This window comes from Muntiacus reevesi, chromosome 3, assembly GCF_963930625.1.
Source record: "Muntiacus reevesi chromosome 3, mMunRee1.1, whole genome shotgun sequence".
NCBI classification, from domain to species: domain Eukaryota; kingdom Metazoa; phylum Chordata; class Mammalia; order Artiodactyla; family Cervidae; genus Muntiacus; species Muntiacus reevesi.
In genome coordinates this window covers 172,446,774-172,468,636 of record NC_089251.1, presented here as the reverse complement: position 1 = coordinate 172,468,636, position 21,863 = coordinate 172,446,774, and the positions used below count along the sequence as shown (strand labels likewise).

The 21,863-nt window shown below is 51.8% G+C and overlaps 1 protein-coding gene across 1 annotated transcript in view; it reads left to right on the top strand.

Annotated features, from left to right (window-relative positions):
- The window catches only part of LOC136162895 (low-density lipoprotein receptor-related protein 11-like), an 84,311-nt gene that overhangs the window by 16,736 nt on the left and 45,712 nt on the right, over nt 1–21,863 (top strand). The window lies entirely within an intron of this gene.

The following is a 21,863-nucleotide window of genomic DNA, read 5'->3' as shown; positions in this document are numbered from 1 at the left end:
TGACATTTAAGCTTGTTCTTCATCAAGTCAAATTTTTTTTTGAATGATGGCACACTCCTTTCCTCTTTTTGTTGTCATTTGTTTATTTTTAAGACCTGTTTCTGGCCTAAGTCGCCTAAGCCAAATCGCTCTGGGTTGTTTTATTTCTAAGATTTTATTGATTTATGTGTTTATTTATGGTTGCGTTAGTTCTTCCTTGCTGCACGCGGGCTTTGTCTAGTATCCGTGCACAGGCTTCTCATTACAGTGGCGTCTCTTGTTGCAGAGCTCGGCCTCTAGCGCACTGCGGCTGGGTAGTTGTGGTTCATGGGCTTAGTTTCCCCACTGCTTGTGGTGTTGTAACCACGTGTTCCGGGACGCAAACTCACTCAGAAGGACAATGCAGATAGTGGAGTTCAGTTTATTACACCAGCGGGCCCCAAGGCAGAATCTCCTCTTAGCCAAGGACCCGGACCAGTTTTTGTGAAAACTTTATATACCCTAAGTGTACAGGCCCAAACCCACCTCCCCAAATTCCCTGAAACTAGTCTGAACAAAGGAAAAGAAAGACACAAAGTTAACCTGTGATTCATATGCCTTAGGCCTCCGTAGTTAACAGCGGACAATTATCAATAGGCCTGTAGTCATACCCTGATAAGTGTAATAGAATTTATGTTTCTATTCGGTTACACAGACAATTAGGGTATTCTTTTAGGCGATGGAGGGTCTAGGAACGAGTCCTGGGGCTCTTCCATGGCGGGGGGAGGGGGGCGGGGGGGGGTCTGGTTTTCCAGTTGGTATGTCATTTCCAGATATACCAGGCACATAGCTCAAAGTCCACAGTCCAGCCCGAGATGGAGTCCTGCTTTCAAGACAGAGCCTGTTCTGTCTGTTTCCTCCTTCAGTGGGATCTTAGTTTCCAGACTAGGGATCGAACAGTGCCCCCTGCCTTGGCAAGCGGACTTTTAACCACTGGACCACCAGGGAATTCCCAGCTCTGACTGATTTTTAAATACATTATGCAGTGTAATTTGTCTGGACTTAAACTGAGTAGGAAATACAGCTCCATTATTTCTGATACAGCGACCAATTTAGAGGACATGAAGATTTTACTGCGTTCATAAACCATATCTTTAAGCTTCCCTAAAGAAAAGTAAATGACTAGAGTGATGTTTTTTTTTCTTCCAAGAGGGCAAGGATTAGTTTTACAATATGTGCAATATTTCCAGGCATACCTGGTTTTTCCATCTGAAATATTTTTGGTTAAATCTTTGAGGGCTTGGGATTTCCCTGGCAGTCTAGGGGTTAGGATTCCACTCTTCTTCCACTTCATAATGGGCAAGTGTTCAATCCCGGTCGGGGAACTAAGATCCCACAAGCTTTGCAGCAAGGCACACAAGATTCCAGAATTGTAAAGTAGTAAACCATTGTGTCAAAAGTGATGAACTTTGCAGAAGCAAAGGAAAGTTCTCTATAAAACTAAAAGAGGGCCTATTAGTAATGCAGTTGTCATCTCTCTGCTTCCCTGGGAGAAGCAGAATAAAGTCATCAGGCCCTGGACCTTTGCTCAAGGGGACAAAAACAAACCAATTGTCTTCTAAGGCAGAGGTTGCTTGTGTGGCATAATTTGATTGGTAGTCCTCATTGTTTTACAAGACTGTGAAAATGGGACTCATTTTCTCAATAGGAATATGTACCCTTCGGCAACAGCAAGTGTGCTGATTCCTCGTGTTAGTTGCTGAGTCATGTTCAGCTCTTTGTGATCCCATGGATTGCCACACGCATCCTTGCATGCAATGGTGGGATGTCCTCCACCATCTCCTGGAGTTTGCTTAAACTAATGTTCACTGAGTCAGTGTTACTATCTAATCATCTCATCCTCTGCTGTCCGCTTCTCCTCCTGCCCTCAACCTTTCCTAGCATCAGAGTCTTTTTCAATGAGTCAGCTCTTCGCATCAGGTGGCCAAAGTTTTGGAGCTTCAGCTTCTGCATCAATCCTTCCAATGAACATTCAAAGTTGATTTCCTTTCAGGTTTGCTGGTTTGATCTCCTTGCAGTCTGAGAAAATAATAGGATTACCGCTAGCTTCAAATGTCAGGCTGTTGCAGAAACCAGTACTCGAGAAAACAAGCACCACACTTGGACATTTGGAGAACCCAGGTTTATTATGCCAGCGGGCGCAGAGGAGTTAACACTCTAAGCTCTGAGCCCTGAACAAAGGGATTACAGAGTTTTTTATAGACAGACTGTAGTGGGCAACACTAGCTGTTAATAGGCTGGTTTAAACTAAGGGGTTTTGCCCCTGGGGGAACAGCGGTCAAGATGGGGAGGGGGCTGCCTGACCTGGATAGGCATTATTGAGCAGGTTTGCAGGGGCTGAGTGATTACAAAGAGCAGGACGTGAGCGAGATAAGCTCCAGTTCCTAGTATTGCAAGTCCCCACTTTCTGAGACTATGTGACCTACATGATCTAGAGTTTGCAAGGGGCAAGCTGAGTTACAGAGGCTGAGTTACAGAAGGAGGTTATGTAAAGTTTTAACTTTTCCTCTTCAAGGCAGTGAGTATCTGGACTGGCCCTTAGAAGTTTACTTTGGAGGCAACTTCAGCTGTGCAGAAAGAGAGCACTGTCTTAGCAACGTCATTTAAAATAAGTTAAGGAAATCCAGGCCAAAATTTTGATCAAGTTTTGGTGCTAGAGTGTTATAGCCACGCTTTCTGGGAAACAAACTCACTCAGAAGGACAATGCAGATAGTGGAGTGCAGTTTATTACACCAGCAGGCCCAAGGCAGAGTCTCCTCTTAGCCAAGGGCCCCGACCAGCATTTGTGAAAATCTTTTATACCCCATGTGTACGTGTCCAACCACCACCCCAATTTCCTTGAGACTTACATAAACAAGGGAAGGGTAAATACAACTACAATAACCCCATCATTTGCATGTTATGTGTTCAAACAGTTAATAATCAATAAGCCCACAGTTACATTCCAAAGAGTTAATAATCAATAAGCCCGTGGTCACGTTCAAACCAGTTAATAATTGATAAGCCTGTGATTACATCCTGAGAGATATGGGGGAAAAATTTATGACCTATTCGGAGACAGGGGTGTTTATGGTATGTTTCCTCTTAGGCAATGAGTAACCTGGATGTGATCTTCAAGATTCCCCTGCCCAGAGGGGGTCTTATCCTTCCATTGTCATTCCCATAGGCGCTAAGCACAGAGTTCAGAGTACACTGGAGAGCTGGCCGTGCACTACCAGCACAGACAGGCGTGAGATGGAGTCCAGGCCTTATGAATTCCTTCTTCATTCCCCCCTCTTGATGCTCTTAGTTTCCATAACAAGCATCATTCATTGAGATACATTGTACCTTAGCCCTCCTGCCACGCATATGAGAGAATGCTATCAACCTCTAGGTTACAAAATTCACAAGGCATTGTAGGAAGCAGGGCCCACAAAGAAGTATGATTAAGATTACTATAACAACAGTTACAATGGTTTTCCACCAGTCTCCCTTTACCCAGGAGAGGACTGAAGTCCAAAAGGGAATATTATCATTAGACATGGCTTATACCTGGTTTTTCATGTCATCTAAAGCAGCTGATACATTGTCAGATAAGTCAGGAATGTATACACAACATTCAACCTTAATTATAGCACAGGTCCCTCCTTGAGCAGCTGTGTGTATGTCCAAAGCCATTTTATTATGAATTACTGCTTTTCTCATTTAGATTTGCTCTTCATTTAAGGCTTGGATGGCTTCTGTTTTATCTAGGAGGGCCTGTTTGTGAAATTAATCAAGGCCTCTACTTTCATCATAATATTTGTTGTCCCTACAGAGGGTACGAAAAAGGCAGCAATATACTCATACCATTGAAACACAGATCTTGTCCACCTAGCATGTAAATAATGTAGATTTACTAGGCCTTGTTGTAGGTTAGGTTTTTGTTACACTGGCATTTATATCAAATGTAGCCCCATGACCTGTATCTATTGACTGTAGGTCTTACACCAAGACAGCAAGGAGAGGTTATGTTTGACAAGAGAGAGGAAAGTCTCTTTTTGTCATTCCAGAAAAGAGCAGAGTGGTTTAAAATCTCCTTGGCAGAGCGGTGACACCCACCAACGAAGTCCATCCATCACAGACAGAGGCATAGCCCCACATACCGAGCAGTTGTAGGTGTTGTGGAAGTCCAGGTAGGAATGTGCCCATGAGATGAAAACATTGTCGGAAGTTAAATTCAAAATCACGTTGATGAGGCCAAGCAGCAGGAGTTGATTGTGTGGCTTCATCCTGAGGGGGGGCTCATCCAGGATCTTCTTTTCCTTCTTCCTGAGGATGGTCTTAGTCTCTCGAGGGTCAGTGGGGTCCCTCTGTGCAGTCCACTCAGCGTTTTCTGGGTCTGCGTAGTATGCTCTCTTCACCCTTGTATGATGGATCCAAAGGACAATACCTGCAACTTTAACTGCAGTAGGGGTAGTTAGAATAACATGAGGGCCCTTTCACCAAAGGGCTAGCAAATCATGTTTCTAATCTTTGACCCATTCTTGGTCACCAAGTGTAAACTCATGAATCTGTTCCCCAAGGGGGAACAGCACCCTTTCTTGTACGAACTTAGTTACCCGATTTATTACCTTACCCAGTTCCATCTGCTGTGAAATCCTATCTCCCCTTACCTGAGGCAAATTTGTTTACACCTGTTTTACTATGGGAGGAGGCCTCCCATACACAATTTCGTATGGAGAATAGCCTTGGGTCTGTGGGGTCATCCTGAGTCTGAGCAGAGCCATCGGAAGCAAGTCCACTCAGGAGCAGTCAGTCTCTCTGATCTACTTGGAGAGTCTCTTTAAGTGTCCGGTTGGTTCATTCCACCATCTCAGAACTCTGGGCCTATATGCAGTGTGCAGTTTCCATTTGATGTTTAAAGTTTTGCTTACTTGTTGTACTAAATCAGCTGCAAAAGCCGGGCCATTGCCTGATCCAATGCTGGTAGGAAATCCAAATCTGGGAACCATTTCCCTAAGCAGGCACCGGGCTACTTCTGATGCTCTTTCAGTCCAGGTCGGAAAAGCTTCTACCCATCTTGGGAACGTACATACCATGACCAGCAGGTAACGGTAGTGTTGGTGAGGTTTCATTTCAGTGAAGTCCACTCCCAGGTGTTCAAGGGGCAGTGTGCCTTTCAGCTGAATACCCGGAGGTTTTTGTCTGAATACCTGAGAGGCAGCATTAACCTGTTGTTAGAAAACGCCGCGGGAAGAAAGAGCCACCTCTAAGGACCGGTGGTGAAGGCCTTTATTGGGCGGTCGCTCTCGGGCAGAACTCCCGGGGAGGGGCGGGTGAGTGAGGAGACAAAGGGAGTCTGCGAGGAAGGAGAGGTGGGGAGAGGTTTTATATCAAGGCCAGGCGTCCAGGTCAGGTCTTTCTATATAAGGAAGAAAGCGCGGGCTACAGCGGCGGTGGGTGTCCAAGGGCTCTGTGTCCGTTCCTGGTAGTACCAGGCTGCAGGGGGGGGGGGTCGGTCCCCGGAAGTTTAGCCAGCCTCCGGAACCTGTCTGCGGCACTTTTTCAGGGCAGGCCTCAACACACCCGACCTTTCATCCTGGCCTTTTTGCTATAGGACAAGGGGCGCCGGTTCTCTCTGGCTTCTTCCTGCTGAACGGGGGCGGCGAGGGGTAGGGTGTGGCCGGGATGGCAGGGAGTCTCTGCCGCTAATTTTGTCACGGAATGTTTGTTGGAAGCCCTTGGTACTGCTGTCGCAACACCATCAGCTGGACCGTGTTGAGCCGTTGTTTGATAAAGGCCAAGAGCCTATTTAAGAGAGGGCCCGAAAGTTAAGAGCAACAAGAGGATTATAAGTGGTCCCATTAAGGTCGAGAGCAGGGTGGACAGCCAGGGGGAGTTTTGGAACCATGATCCGAACCAACCTTGCTGGGCTTCCCGTTCCCTCTTTCTGCGCTCTAGTCCTTCTCTTACCTTGGCCATGGATTCTCTTACTACCCCTGTATGGTCTGTGTAAAAGCAACACTCTTCCTTGAGGGCTGCACAGAGGCCCCCTTTTTGTAAAAAGATCAGGTCTAGGCCTCGTCTGTTTTGTAACACCACTTCTGACAAAGAGGTTAGGGATTTTTCTAAGGCCATCATAGACTTTTCTATTCGTGCAATGTCTTCATCAATGGCGACTCTCAGGATGATCAGGCCCTGATGTTGCGTGGTGAGGGAAGCAATGCCCATACCCGTTCCGGCTGCCCCCAGGGCGAACAGCGTTGCTAGAGTAATAGCTGTAACGGGCTCCCTCTTACGCCTAGGAGCTGGGGTGTCTCGGTCCCAAAAGTTGTAGAGGACCTCTTCTGGGTGGTATGTAATTTTGGGTACTACCACTACCATGACACAGAATTCCCTGCTCTGGTCGAAGACAGCCAAATGGAGACAGGGCGTCAGCCCAATCTGTGAGCATACCCACCACCCCCCGATTTCGGGTATGACGTATGTCTTATTGGTGAAATTGGTGTCATTGTCAGTCTGGGCGCACAGGGTTTGTTTATCCGTAGGAATCGTGCCCAAGCAGGTCCCCGAAACCCATACTTCTTTTATGGTAAGGCCCACCTTGCGATCTCCCCAAGAACACTGCGGTGGGTTGGAGAGAGTGGATAAGTTGTAGGTGGCATTTAAGCCCACGGCCTCGTAGTAAGGTGGGTGTGAGGTGTAGCAAAGCCAGCAGGATTGGGTTGCATTAGGATTGGAGTGGTTGAGGGCCCCGTAGGTTTCTTTGATCAAGTCCCACAGGGGTTCTTGGGTTTCCAGTGGGTCTGTCCGGGTTAGCTGAAGAGAGGGGGTAGGGGCAAGCGAGGTCACAACCTTCGTGGCATCTGTCCCTTGTGGTGAGGGGCTGGGGGGTGAAATAACCTGGTTGGGCCCCACAGCAGGGGTCTGGGCGGGTTGCAGGACTTGCTGGACATACAACGTTGCGCTATTGCTTCCCGTGCCATAGGTATCATATATCACTACCCCCCAGGACAGTCCAGAAATCCATCTATTTTCAGTCCGTCCCTGCTGTGTAAATGATAGTCGAACCTGGTCGCTACATTGCCCTTGGTTGGAGGGTTGCCCCTGCCAACCTGATTTCGGGGGAGGGCCTGTGAAGGACATATTGATCAGATCTGGCTTGGTCACCGACCACTTCCAGTACGCATCGTTGGAAGTGACACAGCCCCAGGATTTACAGTAGCGGCTCACCATTCCCCCACAGGTCTTTATGTCTCCCCGCTGGTGTCCCGGGCAGGCATAAAACCCGAGGGACCTGACCCTACACTTGGGGTATCCTGATTGTTCGATTAACTTTGTAAGGTTAAAGTATAGGTCCGGCCACCACTTATCTTTTGGTTGGGTGACTGTGGTCTGGTTTAGCTCTTCGTAGGTCTCTCCATTTTTTAAGATCCAGGTGACTTGAAAAGGCTGGTGGGGGTTTTGGTTGGTGTGCCCCCCTTTTTCCAGGACCCCCAATACCCCCAGAGTAACCCAGAGCAGAGAGCCCTGCATTGTTTTGAGGTAGGGGTGAAGGGGTATGGTGGACAACCAGCCTCGTGAGTCTCGTATGGATGGAGTTGGTAACCAGGTCAGGGTGTCCCAAGGGAATAGCACCCCAGGAGTAGGAAGCAGATGGCTAGATATGTGAGGGCCAGGGACAGTCGAAGAGTGGAGGACCAATCGCGGGGGGCCGCGGCCGCTAATCCAATGGCAAAAATTATGGCCAGAGCTGTGACTGTTAGCAGCCACAGTGGGTGATGCCAGGTCAGCATCGGATATCGGGAGGTGGTCTCTCAATTATTTTGGGATCGACGACAGAGGGGTTCGGGTAATGGTCAGTTTGGTCGGCCCCGTGAGGGTGGAGCGGTAGGAGTAATTGGGAGGAGGGGCCTGGGCTGCGGCCACCCCTGTCTCCGGGAGACCCGGGGGAGCTCGTTTGAGCCGGGTTAGGTGATACCAGGGCTCGTGTCCCAGAGTTTGGCTGCCGTGGGGGTGGTGAGGATTACAGTATGGGGCCCCGTCCAGTGAGGTTGTAGCAGGCGGGGATTTAAGGCTTTTAGCAGTACCTGATCTCCCGGGGCCAGAGGCTGAGCTGGCCCTTCGTCGTCCGTCGGTTGTGGCAGGACCCGGTCTGCGTGTTCTCTCAGCAAGGATCGTAAGAGGGAGAAGAGGGGGAGGTACCCTGCGAGTGGGGGAGCCTCTCCCTCTGGGAGGTGAGTCAGGAGGTAGGGTCTGCCGTAGAGCAGTTCAAAAGGGGTCAAACCTGTTTTGGAGTGTGGTGTGGTGCGAATGCGAGTGAGCGCCAGAGGGAGGAGGTCGACCCAAGACAGCCGCAGTTCTGAGGCGAGCTTGGTCAGGTGCGTCTTGATGATGCCGTTTACCCGCTCTACCTTGCCTGACGATTGGGGCCGATAGGGAATGTGGAGATGCCAGTCGATGCCCAGGGCCGTAGCCACCTGCTGGGAGATTTGTGAGATGAATGCAGGCCCATTGTCAGACTGGAGAGAGTTTGGCAACCCAAATCTGGGAATGAGATGGGTCGTCAAGACCTCTGCCACCGCCGCTGCCGTCTCTCGGGCGGTAGGGAAGGCCTCGACCCATCCTGAAAAGGTGTCTACTAAGACCAGCAGATAGCGGTAGGTTCGATGTCTGGGCATGTGGGTGAAGTCTATCTGCCAATCCTGCCCGGGCATATGTCCCCTTAGCTGGTGAGTCTCTTGTGGGGGTCGGAGTCCTCCTTGAGGAGAAGTGGAAGCACATGTTAGGCAGGAGTGGTGGACAGCACATATGGTCTGTCTGAGATGTAGGGGAGAAAAGACAGGGCTGAGAAAGGAAAAGAGAGCCCTTGGTCCGATGTGGAGGGTATTGTGGATTTGGGATATTATGGTCTTAGCCTGGCGCTCGGGAAGCACCGGTTTATTATGGAGTAATATCCATCCCGACGGGTGCCTCTGAGCCCCTTCTGGCAGCAAGGCTGTGGCTTCTTTCCTGGAATAATCTGGGTTGAGGGTGGATCTCAAAGTCAGCAAGGGCTCGGGGGCTTGTTGTAAGGTGATTTGTCGAGCCACTTGGTCTGCCATATTATTACCCAGAGCGACAGCGTCTTGAGTATTCCGGTGTCCCTTGTAGTGTATGATAGCGACCTCTTTGGGCAGGGATAAGGCATCTAACAGTCAAGTAATGTGGGGGGGCATTACAGATGGGGGATCCTTTAGTGGTCAGGAAGCCCCGCTCTTTCCAGATTGCCGCGTGAGAATGGGCAATCAAGAAGGCATATTTGGAGTCTGTGTAAATATGGGCCCTTTTTCCTTTTGCTAGATATAAGGCTCTAGTTAGGGCTGTTAGTTCAGCCTTCTGAGAGGTCGTCCCGGCTGGCAGGGGCTGAGCCTCCAGGACTTCTTGGGTGGTTACCACAGCATAAGCCACCCTTCGGTTCCCGTCGGGATCTCGCTTTGAGCTCCCATCGACGAACAAAGTTAGCTCTGGATCTGGTAGAGGTTGGGAAAACAGGTTGTGAGGTGGTTGCATAAGGGACTCAAGGACCTCTGGGCATGAGTGGGCTGGGGGTTTTGAGGAAAGGGGGAGGGAGGGCAATGAGGAAAGCGGGTTTAATTGTGGAGAACGACCCACGGAAACTTGCGGATTGTCCAAAAATACCAGGTGAAACTGCTGGAGCCTGGATTCATTGAGGTCAGATAGAAATCTAGAGGCTAGAAGATCACCAAGGCAATGGGGTGAGAAGATGGTCAGGGGCTGACCATGAATCAGCTTTTTAGCATCAGCGTACAATGTCGTCGCTGCTGCTAGTGCCCGCAGGCAGGGGAACCATCCCCTGGCTGTGGGGTCAAGTTGTTTGGATATGTAAGCAATAGGCAGCAGTTTGGGGCCAATCGGCTGCACCAAGGCTCCAAAGGCTATCCCTCCCTTTTCATCAGTGTATAAATGGTATGGATAGTTGGGATTGGGAAGAAAGAGAGGGGGTGCAGCCAATAGGGTTGAGCATAAAGCGTGGAAGGCCCGAGCCACTTCGGTGGGGGAAGACAGCGGTCCCGTGGGAGTTTCTTTAGCGGTGGCATATAGGGGTTTGGCCAGAGTGGCGTAATTTGGGACCCAGTGTCGGAAGAATCCCGTCAGTCCCAAGAAGGACAATATCTGGTCTCCGTTGGCCGGAGGGCAGAGGGACCTGAGGAGGCTACACCGATCTGCTGTCAGGGCCTTAGTGGTAGGGGTGATTTGGAGGCCTAGATAGACAACAGAAGTCTGAGTCAGTTGAGCTTTGGATTGTGAGGCTCTGTAGCCCTGGGAACCGAGGAAATTAAGAAGAGTCGCAGAATGTCGTCGGGAGGTCTCTTCTGAGGGGCTGCAGAGGAGCAAGTCGTCTACATATTGGAGGAGGGTGCTAGGACGGAGCGAGCATCTGGCCAGGTCCCGGGACAGAGCCTGCCCGAAGTAATGGGGACTGTCTCTGAACCCCTGAGGGAGTGCGGTCCATGTGAGTTGTGTAGTCAACTGGGTGTTGGGGTCAGTCCAGGTGAAAGCAAAGAGGAATTGGCAGTCGGGGTGGAGTGGGATGGTAAAAAAGGCATCTTTGAGGTCAATAATGGTGAAGTGAGAGGTTTCGGGAGGTATGGAAGAAAGGAGGGTGTAGGGGTTAGGGACAAGTGGATGGGCAGGGACCACCGCCGCATTGATCAGGCGGAGATCCTGCACTAGCCGGTAGTCTCCTGAAGCCTTTCGAACAGGGAGGATAGGCGTGTTACAGGGGGAAGTTGTGGGGATCAGGAGACCCTGTCCCATGAGGCGGTCGATGATGGGTTTTAGCCCCCTGAGGTTATGGGTAGACAGAGGAAACTGGGGCCGGGCTGGGAAACAGGTGGGGTCCCTTAGCTGGATGAGGACTGGAGGGTGGTGCCGGGCCACCACGGGACTCGGGTGTCCCAGACCTCAGGATTAACAGAAGAGGTTGGAGGGTCAACAAGTAGCATCAGGAAGGCCCCTGACGTGGGAGCCAATTCTGGAGTTAGGTGAAGAGTGGCCTTTAGCTTAGCGAGAATATCTCTTCCCAAGAGAGGAGTAGGGCAGGAGGGGATGACCAGAAAGGAGTGGGTAAATAGGCAGGAATCTAATTGACAGGATAGTGGTTGGGTTTGGAGCGGACACGAGGGTTGGCCGTCAATGCCCATAACCGAAACCTGGGAAGGACGTAAAGTGCCCCCGAAAGAGGGAAGGACCGAATAGGTAGCCCCTGTATCAACTAGAAAGTTAATAGACTTACCCGCTACCTGGAGCGTTACCCTGGGCTCGGCTTGGGTTATCGGGGTTCCCGAGTCTGGGCAGCGTCAGTCATCATCGAAGCTCAGCAGCTCTAAGGCCGGAGGAGGGCAGGAGGTCTCCCTGGGGCGCTCTGGTCTCCGGCCCCTAGAGGTCAGGGCCCAAGAGGCCTGGGGACAGTCCCTAGCCCAGTGTCCTCGCTGTTTGCACAACGGGCATGGCTTGGAAGGAGGCCGCGGATTGGGGCACATCTTGGCCCAGTGTCCTTCTTGGCCGCACTTGAAGCAGGCCCCCGGAGGGGGGTTTCGGGGCCCCGAGCCTGCCGCCGGCCGCAGGGCCACTACCAAGGCCTGGGTTTGCTGGTTTAGGAGGCTCGCCTGAAATTCGGCCTTTTGCTTGAGCCTTGCCTTTCGACTGGTCTCAGCAGTTTCTTCACGGGCATTGTAAACCTTAAAGGCCATTTTTACCAGGTCTCGAATAGGGGTCTGAGGGGTCCTCAGCCTTGGCCAGCTTTTTTCGGATGTCAGGTGCAGACTGGGAGATAAAACGATTGGCCAAGGTAGCTGCCCCGATGGGGGACGCAGGGGACAGTCTAGTGTATTGAACAAGGGCCTCAGTCAGCCGATTAAGAAACATGGCTGGGTTTTTATCGGGCCCCTGAGTCACCTCATCTAGTCTGAGGAGGTTTACAACCTTATGAGAGGACGTTTCCATCCCATCGAGAATGCACTCTATCATATAGCGTACCCGCAGCTGGCTGCCACCCCCTTCCTTGTAGTTCCAATCAGGGTCGGTGTCAGGAACTGCCTGAGCTCCCGGGGGACGCTCGGGGGAGGGGCTGGCACAGTGACGCTGATCAGCCTGCGCCCTGGCTGCCGTCCAAATGGCCTGCCTCTCTTCGGGGGTGGTGGTAGACCCCAGGATGACATATACGTCCTGCCATGTTAAGGAGTAGGCGCGGGTCAGACTAGTAAACTGCTTAATGTACTGAGTGGGGTTGGAGGAAAAGGATCCCAGCTTGGCCTCAATCTGTGCTAAGTCTTGGAGAGAGAAGGGGACGTGAACCTGGGCCAGGCCGTCGGCTCTGGCTACTTGCCGCAGGGGGAATAGCGGGGCTGGGGGAGGGGGAGGGGAGGCTTTTGGAGGGTTGCTATGGGAGCCTTTGGAGCGAGTGTGGGAGCTAACCGGAGAAGCGGAGGGAGTGACTGGGGAAAGGGGGGGGGCTACAAAATAGGGTAAGGGGCCGGAGGGTCTGGGGCCGGTGGTGGAATCTCGGGGGCAGGAGCAGGAACAAAAGGGGCCGGAATGGAGGGGGATGGGGCGGGAACCGGAGAGGAAGGGGTGGGGACAGCCGGAGAGGAAGGGGTGGGGACAACCGGAGAGGAAGGGGTGGGGACAGCCGGAGAGGAAGGGGTGGGGACAGCCGGAGAGGCATAGGGAGGAGGGGCCACCAGATCTTCCGGGGGAACGGAGAAAGCAGAGGACTCGGAGGCGGGGGTAGTTGGGTTGGCCCGGGACGGTGGAGTCGGGGGGGCCATGGTGAGTAGGATCTGGCTAGGAGCGCAGGTGGTGCACAGGGTGGGGCGAGAGCGCAACGTCCAAAAGGCCTGGACATAGGGGACCTCAGACCATTTTCCCGTTCTCCGGCAGTAATTATCTAAATCACGGAGGACGTCAAAGTCTAATGTCCCTGCAGCTGGCCATTGTGAGCCATTATCTAGGGAATACTGAGGCCAGGCCTGTGAACACAGAAAGGTGAGCTGCTTGGGGCGGATATATCTTTTTAGTCTTAGGGTCCACAGGTTAGCCAGCAGGCACTCTAAGGGGGTGGAGTATTGGGGATCGGGTTTGGAGGCTGTCGATCCCATGGCGACCACGGGGCATGGAGGCAACCCCCGCCTTCCGAACGTCTTCGGACGAGTCAAGGGGAGCCGGAGGTCCGTGTAGGAGAACATCTTCTTCACGACTGCAGGGGCCCGGAAAGGCCAAAGCCGGAGGTCTACTCAGTTGTTTAGGACGTCTCCCTCACGAACTGGTGACCGGAAGGCAGAAGCCGGAGGCCGGAGCTGGAGGTCTACTCAGCCGCTGAGGACGTCTCCCCACCAGCTGGTGACCGGGAGGGCCCAGTAAGTGAGCACCCGTTACGGGGCCCTAGGAGGTGGTCGCCAGGGAGGGCAGGCCCCAAAGCCGAAGGGACTTACCCCATATCCTGCCGTCCGGGGGTTTGGTCTGTCGCCTGGGTCCGGGGCTACCGCGGCGGTGGAGCTCGAGGGGGCCTCAACGGCGAGTGCCGGAGGGCTCTCACCTCGGGCCCCACGTTGTGCGCCAGATGTTAGAAAACGCCGCGGGAAGAAAGAGCCACCTCTAAGGACCGGTGGTGAAGGCCTTTATTGGGCGGTCGCTCTCGGGCAGAACTCCCGGGGAGGGGCGGGTGAGTGAGGAGACAAAGGGAGTCTGCGAGGAAGGAGAGGTGGGGAGAGGTTTTATATCAAGGCCAGGCGTCCAGGTCAGGTCCTTCTATATAAGGAAGAAAGCGCGGGCTACAGCGGCGGTGGGTGTCCAAGGGCTCTGTGTCCGTTCCTGGTAGTACCAGGCTGCAGGGGGGTGGTCGGTCCCCGGAAGTTTAGCCAGCCTCCGGAACCTGTCTGCGGCACTTTTTCAGGGCAGGCCTCAACACATCCGACCTTTCACCTGTGAGCAGGCAGCATGGCCTAGGTGGGTCGCTTGGTGTGTTTGGCTTACCAGAGTGTGTGCCAGCTCCTCCGGTACCAATAATTTGCCACTTGGCAATTCCCACCATCCCTTTTCAGTCTTGATGGCCCCTTCCATTTTGGAATACCCGAGAGCTGTTGTCCTTGTTTTATCAGGCTAGTGCCATCAGTATATAGGACCCAATTAGGGTCTGGAACCTTGAGCCCTTCTTTAAAACAAACCCCAGATACCTTACCTCCTCTTTGTACATCTGTGCGTTCTTCTTCGACAGCCGGTAACCTGCTTCCATCAACAGCTGGAGCAGTGCATTTGTCCCTTTCCAGCAATTTCCCTTGGTCTCAGGCAGCCAGCAGCAGGTCATTCCCGTATTGTAGGAGCTGACATCCATACTCTTCCGGATGGAATGAGTCCATGTCAGAAGCCAAGGCTTCCCCAAAGATGGCTGGGGAGTTTTTAAACCCTTGTGGGGGAGTCCAGATGAGCTGTTGTTTGGTGCTCCCGACTGAATCTTCCAATTCAAAGGCAAAGATGGGCTGTGACACTGGGGCGAGGCATATGCAGAAGAAGGCATCCTTGAGATCTAGGCAAGTGTAAACTTTAGTCCTCGGCGGGAGGAGGCTAAGTAAGGTATAGGGGTTTGGAACAGTGAGGTATAAAGTCACAGTAGCCGGGTTCACTAGCCTGAGATCTTGTACAGGCCTATAGTCCTGTCTTCCTTCTTTTTTGACTGGCAGGATTGGCGTATTCCAAGCCGACTGGCACTCTACGAGAATGCCTGCTTGTTTCAATCTATTGATGTGGGGCAGTATGCCGGCCCAGGCCTCTATCGGTAGCGGGTACTGGTGCTTTCTAACTGGGATGGTGCCTGGTTTGAGTTGTATTATCACTGGGGCGTGATGTTTAGCCAGCCTGGGGAGAGGGGGAGTTGTCTTCCACCCAGACCTCAGGGAATAATTGAGTTAGCTCTCTCATGCTCTTCTGGCCCACCCGGTTCTGCCGTCAGAGGCTCATGCAACCTCCACTCATCTTGGGGGGGGGGGGTATTGAGAGAGAGGGCAAATAAGCCATAGAGTCCGGCCAGAAGGTGGGCCTCTCCTCAGGGGAGAAAGTCACCTCTGCTCCTAGTTTGGAGAGCAAGTCTCCTCCCAACAGGGGTACTGGGCACTCAGGAATGCAGAGGAATTCATGAATCACTTGGTGCCCCCCCCCATCTGACATTTTCTGGGCTGGCAAAACGATTTAATCATCTCTTCTCCTGATACCCCAGTTACATCGGTAGTCTTTCTGGACAGTGGTGCCACAGGTTTTGCTACTACCGACAGTTCTGCTCCTGTATCCACCATGAAGTCAGTGTTTTGGTCCCCCACTTTTAAGGTCACCATGGGCTCTCGGGGACCTGTTATCTCTGATCCCCGGCAGCCCTATTTAATTTCTAAGTCAGCAAGCCCCACAACTGCGGGAGCTTCCTCTTCCTTCCTTGCCTTAGGGCATTCATTCTTCCAGTGGCCCAAACCTCGGCACCGGGCACACTGGTTTGGTTGTAACAGACCCGGGGCCTCCCTTGGGACCCGCTGAAGGACTGTCCTGTCCCTGGGGCAGATGAGGTTTTCTGGAGGGCCCGAGATAGACTTTTCCAGAGCAGCAGCTAGCCCTGTAAATCTTTTGTCTGTTCTCTTTCGTTCCCTCTGACTCTCTGGCAGAGCACAGTCTCTGCTTAATTCCAACGTCTCCCTCCCCTTCTTGTCAGTACTCACCGGGAGAGGCGGGTATAGCTTGGGCGGTTCGGTTGGAGCTGGATCCGGGAAGTGTTGGCCAGAGGCTTCTGTCACCGGGATCGAGCCTGCCAAAACAGCGACTCTATGAACTCCGGGAGAGCTGGCGGAAGAGCAGCGGCTGCTGCAGGAACTTCACCTGGCCCTTGATCGGTCATTAAGGTGGCCTCCCGTCCTGGTGAAGCACTGGGAGGCAGGCGCATCATTCTCCAGCATGGGGGAGGGGTCAGGTCATCCCCATCCAAATCCTGGAGAATTTCCTTTTTTATCATCAGTCAATTTTTGTGCCATTAATATTTTTCCCTTTGCCTTCTGGTACAGAACCTTGTCCAAGTAGGAGGGTCTCAAGCTAACCCTAGCCATGAGTCAATAGATGGATATTGATCCAGGTGTCCTGGCTCTCCTGTGACTACTGTGTAGATTGCTTCCACTATTTTTTGTTATGCCCGATGTTCGAATCCCCGATCGGGAAGAGAGGTTTCCAAGACAATGCAACTCCCAAAAAAGGGAAGTTTATTACTGACTCGAGCCAGTGGCCTTCTGCCACAACCATCACAGTGGTGCAGGGTCAGAAAGCGCTGAGCCCAAGCTGTTACACAAATTTATAAGATATGCATAAGCGGTTAGTAGCTGGCTTAAGCGGATTGGTTACATGTTTGCAAAGCAATTCTATTGGTACAGACTTTCGCGGGCTTTTTCAAACCTGGGCGTTCGCGGGCTTTTCAGCTCTCCCTTTGTTTCTTACTGGGCGCATATTGATTGGTTGGCTCCAGGTTACCTGATGGGGTTAGGGAATCTTACCATTTCGGGGGAAGCTAAAACTTAGGTCCAGGCCGCCTGTCATGGTATTAACCCTGGCAGCCTCACATTCCCCCCTGTCTTGTTGTTCCTGTAGAGGAATCTTTCTCTTCATCCTGGGCTACCATCTGATATTGCTGCCTCAATACCATAATCTGAATAGTATTTAGATGTTCTTTAATAAATGACATTAGCCAGTTTAAAATACAAGGGCCAAATGTAAGTGTTAATAATAGCACTATAAGCGGGCCCAGGAGGGTGGAAACTAAGGTGGTCAGCCAGGGGGAGCGTTGAAACCAAGACTCAAACCATCCCTGTTGGGCCTCCCGTTCCCTCTTTCGTTGCACCAGCCCTTCTCTCACTTTTGCCATAGATTCTCTTACCACTCCTGTATGGTCTGCATAGAAACAACATTCTTCTCCCAGAGCCGCGCAGACCCCACCCTGTTGGAGAAAAATCAAGTCTAATCCTCTCCTATTCTGCAAGACCACCTCAGACAAGGAAGTCAGAGACTTCTCTAAGTGGCTGATTGATTTTTCTATGAGAGTTATATCTTCATCTATGGCGGCTCGTAGGGAGGAAAACCCTTGGCCTTGCAGAGATAGTGAAGCTATCCCTGTCCCTGCTCCTGCCAGCCCAAGACTGAACAAGGTTGCTATGGTGATCGCACTGATTGGCTCTTTTGTCTTAGCAATTCCCGGTCCCAATGTGAGTACATAACCTCTTCAGAGTGGTATAAGATTTTTGGCATTACAGCAACCAGGACACAGAATTCTCGACTCTGGTTAAAAACCTTTACATTTAAACATGGGGTTAGCCCAGTATATGAACAAATCCACCGACCCCCAACCTCTGGCACAATCCAATTTTTGCCGTGTAAGCATAGGTTACTAATAGTCCGGGCACAAAGGAGAGTTTTATCACGTGGCACTGTGCCCAGAGTCCTTGTCCCCAAACTTCATTCATTGTGAGACTAATCTTGCGTTCTTTCCATCGGCATTGGGGTGGGTTCCGGCCTGAAGACAAGTGGTAAGAGACATTGAGGCCTGTGGCCTCATAGAAGGGTGGGGGAAGATTATAACAAAGCCAACAGAACTGGATCGCATTAGGGTTGGTATGGTTTAAGACTGTAAAGGCTGCATTCACTAAGGCCCATAGGGGGTCCTGAATTGCTGAACTAATGGTAACAGCCAGAGGGCCAGGGGTTTCCGTCAGTTTGCCTCTGAGGCTCGGGGTAGAGGAGATGTTAAATGTTCCCGGCGAGCTTGGTCTGAAGGTGGTTGACTTGGGGGTCGCCTTGTGCCCCTGTAATGTTTTGACCAGATTGGTACCTAAACTATGTACCTGCACTGGCTCAATAACCTGTTTAATGATTAAAAGCTCACCTGGGTAGAGGCCGGGCCAATTTACATGAAGCTGAAAACCCCAATCAGTCCTGAGGTCCAGCGGTTTTCTTTTTTCGCCCGTTCCTGGTTAAATTATACTCGTACCTGAGGCCCTTGGTGTCTACGGTCCTTGAAGGTGAAGATAACTAGATCTCTGTTTCCGACATCCCACCTCTGGGGTCCATCACAAGAGGTCACACAACTCCAACTCCTGCAATAATAGCTTTCTATGCCACCACAGGTTTTCCAGTTATTTCTTACATAGCCAGGGCAAGCCCAGAACCCCAACCTATGGTTTTTTATCCCATCCCTATAGTACTTATCATAGACACCGTCCTGCTTTGCGAAGAGGCTTGAGAGGTCAAAGTTCAGGTCCGGCCACCAGGTATTCGGAGGGTGGATTCCTGAGGTCTCATTGAGCAGCTCATGAGTTTGCCCATCGTTGAGTTTCCAGGTGATCTTAGCAGGTTGATGGGGGTTATGACTGGTCGCTCCTGGGTCGATGAGAGCTGCCATCAGCAGGAGAATTAGGAGGCCTCCCGGCGGGCGAGTTTCAATTTCAAAGGATTTGACGGGTGAGGACTCGCCTTCCATTCTGCTCGTGCTTTTTCCTGTTCTTCCGGTGTGGCTTGCCGCACGTGATTGCAGTGAACCCAGGGTCCAATCCCGTCGACCTTGACAGCAGTAGGAGTGGTAAGGAGAACAACATAAGGGCCTTTCCATCTAGGTTCTAATACTTTAGATTGGTGTCGTTTTACCCAAACCCAATCACCTGGGCCAATATTATGTGAGGGGAGGGCCCTCTTGTTTTGGCCCTCGTGTATCTCTCGAATCAATTTCCAAACATGGTTATGCACCTTACTTAATGCCATCAGAGTTTGCTGGAATTGTCCCAAAGTAGGGGGTGGCAGGCATTTTCCTTCGAAAATAGGATACACAGGAGGGGGTCTTCCATACAGAATCTCAAAAGGAGTAAGATTCAGCTTATAAGGGGTGTTACGCGCCCGAAAGAGTGCAAAGGGGAGGAGGGTCACCCGGTCCCTGCCAGTCTCTATTGCCAACTTTGTCAAAGTTTCTTTTAGGGTCCGATTCATTCTCTCAACCTGTCCTGAGCTCTGGGGATTATATTTGCAATGTAACTTCCATTTCGTCCCCAGAGCTTGGGCCAGCCCTTGTACAATCTGGCTCACAAAGGCAGGTCCGTTATCAGAACCCATAGTCACTGGCAGCCCATACCTAGGCACTATCTCCTCTAAGATCTTTTTAGCAACCACTATTGCTGCCTCTCCCTTAGTGGGGAAAGCTTCCATCCACCCCGAGAAGGTATCTACCAGAACCAACAGATAGCGGTACCCGTACTTGCCTGGCCTTACCTCAGTGAAATCTATCTCCCAGTGTTGCCCTGGCTCCTCCCCTCGGTACCTCGTTCCCGAGTGCTGCTTCTTCTCTGCCCTCATCGGCTGGCACGCTTCGCAGGCTTGAATTATCTCTCGTACAGTTGCATTTTGTCGAGGGAACCTCAGGCAGGCCGTCTGGAGAAGTGTTAGGGTCCTTTTTTCTCCCAAGTGTGTAGTTGTGTGCAGGTGTTCACATAGGTGATGACCCAGGGTGGCAGGCAGTATCAGGTTGTTGTTTTGGTCTCGGTACCATCCATCTTGGTCATCCTTCTGGAGGGTGGTATCCTCGTTGATCCAGGCGAGATCAGGGAGGGAATAGTCGGGAACTGGTGGCAGAGTCCCCATACCAGGAGGTGGAAGTCCCACGGCTAACATGAGGGCAGCATAGTCCCGGCTAGCCGGTTCTCAAGCGGCCGCATCAGCGGCACGATTGCCCCGCGCCTTAGGGTCTTCTTTCTGGTGACCGGGGACATGTACTATAGCTACTGCCCGGGGTAGTTGGACAGCTTCCAGGAGCCTGCGAATCTCGGGCAGATTTGTGACCTCTTTTCCCTCAGCTGTCCGAAATCCCCTTTCTTGGTATATGGGACCTTGAATATGGGCAGTGCTGAAAGCATATCGGCTGTCAGTAAAAATGGTGACTCTCTTCCCTTTGGCTTGCTCTAGAGCCTGTATTAGGGCAATCAATTCTGCTTTTTGTGCAGAAGTGTTTGGGGGAAGTGTCTCAGCCCATATCGTCTGCCCTGAATCATCAACTAAGGTGACTCCCGCCTTCCTTTGCCCATCTTTTACATAGCTGCTCCCATCAGTGAACCATACTAGCTCACTGTTGCTTAGGGGTACATCAGTTAAGTCTTTTCGTGCCGCCAGGGCCTCAGCCAGTATCTCGCTGCAATCAAGGAGAGGGCAGTCCTTCTCTGGATTAGGTAGAAGCGTGGCCAGATTAAGGAGGCAAGGGGTCTGAAAACGCACCCGTGGAGCATCGAGCAGCAAGGCCTGGTAGTGTGTCAAGCGGGCATTGGAGATCCACTTTCCTGGCGGCTGCTTTAGAACACCTTCAACAGCGTGGGGGGTGTAAACCAAGAGTTGCTGTCCATATGTCAACTTGTCAGCATCGCGGACGAGGGCTGTAGCTGCAATGATGCGAAGGCAAGGGGGCCACCCAGCGGCCACCGGGTCTAATCGCTTCGAAAGGTATGCTACCGGCCGCTTCCACGGTCGCCATCGTTGCGTCAAGACCCCCTTTCCTATTCTGTGCTTTTCATCTACAAACAGCTGGGATGGCTTATTTGGGTTAGGCAGGGCAAGGGCTGGGGCTTCTAGTAGGGCCTGTCTGAGTGTCTGGAAAGCCTGTTTCATTGGCTCAGTCCAAGTCCAGTTTGGGGTCTCTTTACTTCCCTCATACAAGGGCCGGGCCTTCTCAGTAAACCCCATAATCCACAGTCTGCAATATCCAACAGTCCCCAGAAACTCTCACATGGCAAGGGGTTTGGGGGTCTGGTATCTGCAATACTGTTTCTTTCATGGCCTGAGTTAGCCACCTTTGTCCCTGCCTGATCTTATACCCCAAATAGGTGACCTCTTGTCGGGCTATTTGTGCCTTCTTTGCGCTAGCGTAATACCCCAAGATGCCTAGGGTCTGTAAGAGGTCCCCGGTGGCACGGCTGCATGCCTCCTCTGTGGTTCCAGCCAACATGAGATCATCTACATATTGTAGCAGAATGACCTCTGAGTGGCAAGCCGGATATTCGTAGAGGTCCTCACTCAGAGCCTCATTAAACAAGGTAGGGGAGTTCTTGAACCTCTGTGGGAGGCGGGTCCAAGTTAATTGTACTACCGGTTGGCCCTCCCCGTCAGTCCACTCAAAGGCAAATATCTCCTGGCTCTGGGCCACCAGGGGTAGGCTGAAAAAGGCATCCTTCAAGTCCAACACAGTGTACCAAGTGTACTCAGGCAGCAAACTGCTCAGGAGGGTATATGGGTTAGGGACAGTTGGGTGTATGTCACTCACCCATTTGTTGACTTCTTGCAGGTCTTGGACAGGTCTGTAATCTGTCCCCCCGGCTTCTTCACCGGCAGTAAGGGGTTGTTCCAAGGGGATTGGCATCGCCTGAGAATTCTGGCATCCATGAGACGTCGAATGTGGGGAGTGATCCCCCGCCGAGCTTCCTGGCTCATGGGGTATTGTTTCACCCTCACAGGAACTGCCTCGGCCTTTACCTCGATGACGACCGGATGTCTCTGTTTGGCTAGTCCCATCCCTGCCGTTTCTGCCCAGGCCAATGGGTATTTATGGACCCACGGTTGTACATCTAGTGCTATGGTCTCCAAGGGCTTAGGCGCAAAAAGTCTGTATTCATCTCTTAAGGCTAGGGACAAGACATGTATCGGTTGTCCAAGTCCATCCGTGACTGACATTCCCCCAGGGTCAAAATGGATCTGAGCATTAACTTTAGTCAACAAGTCTCTTCCAAGTAGAGGGGCTGGGCATTCTGGTATCACCAAAAACGAATGGGACACCTGG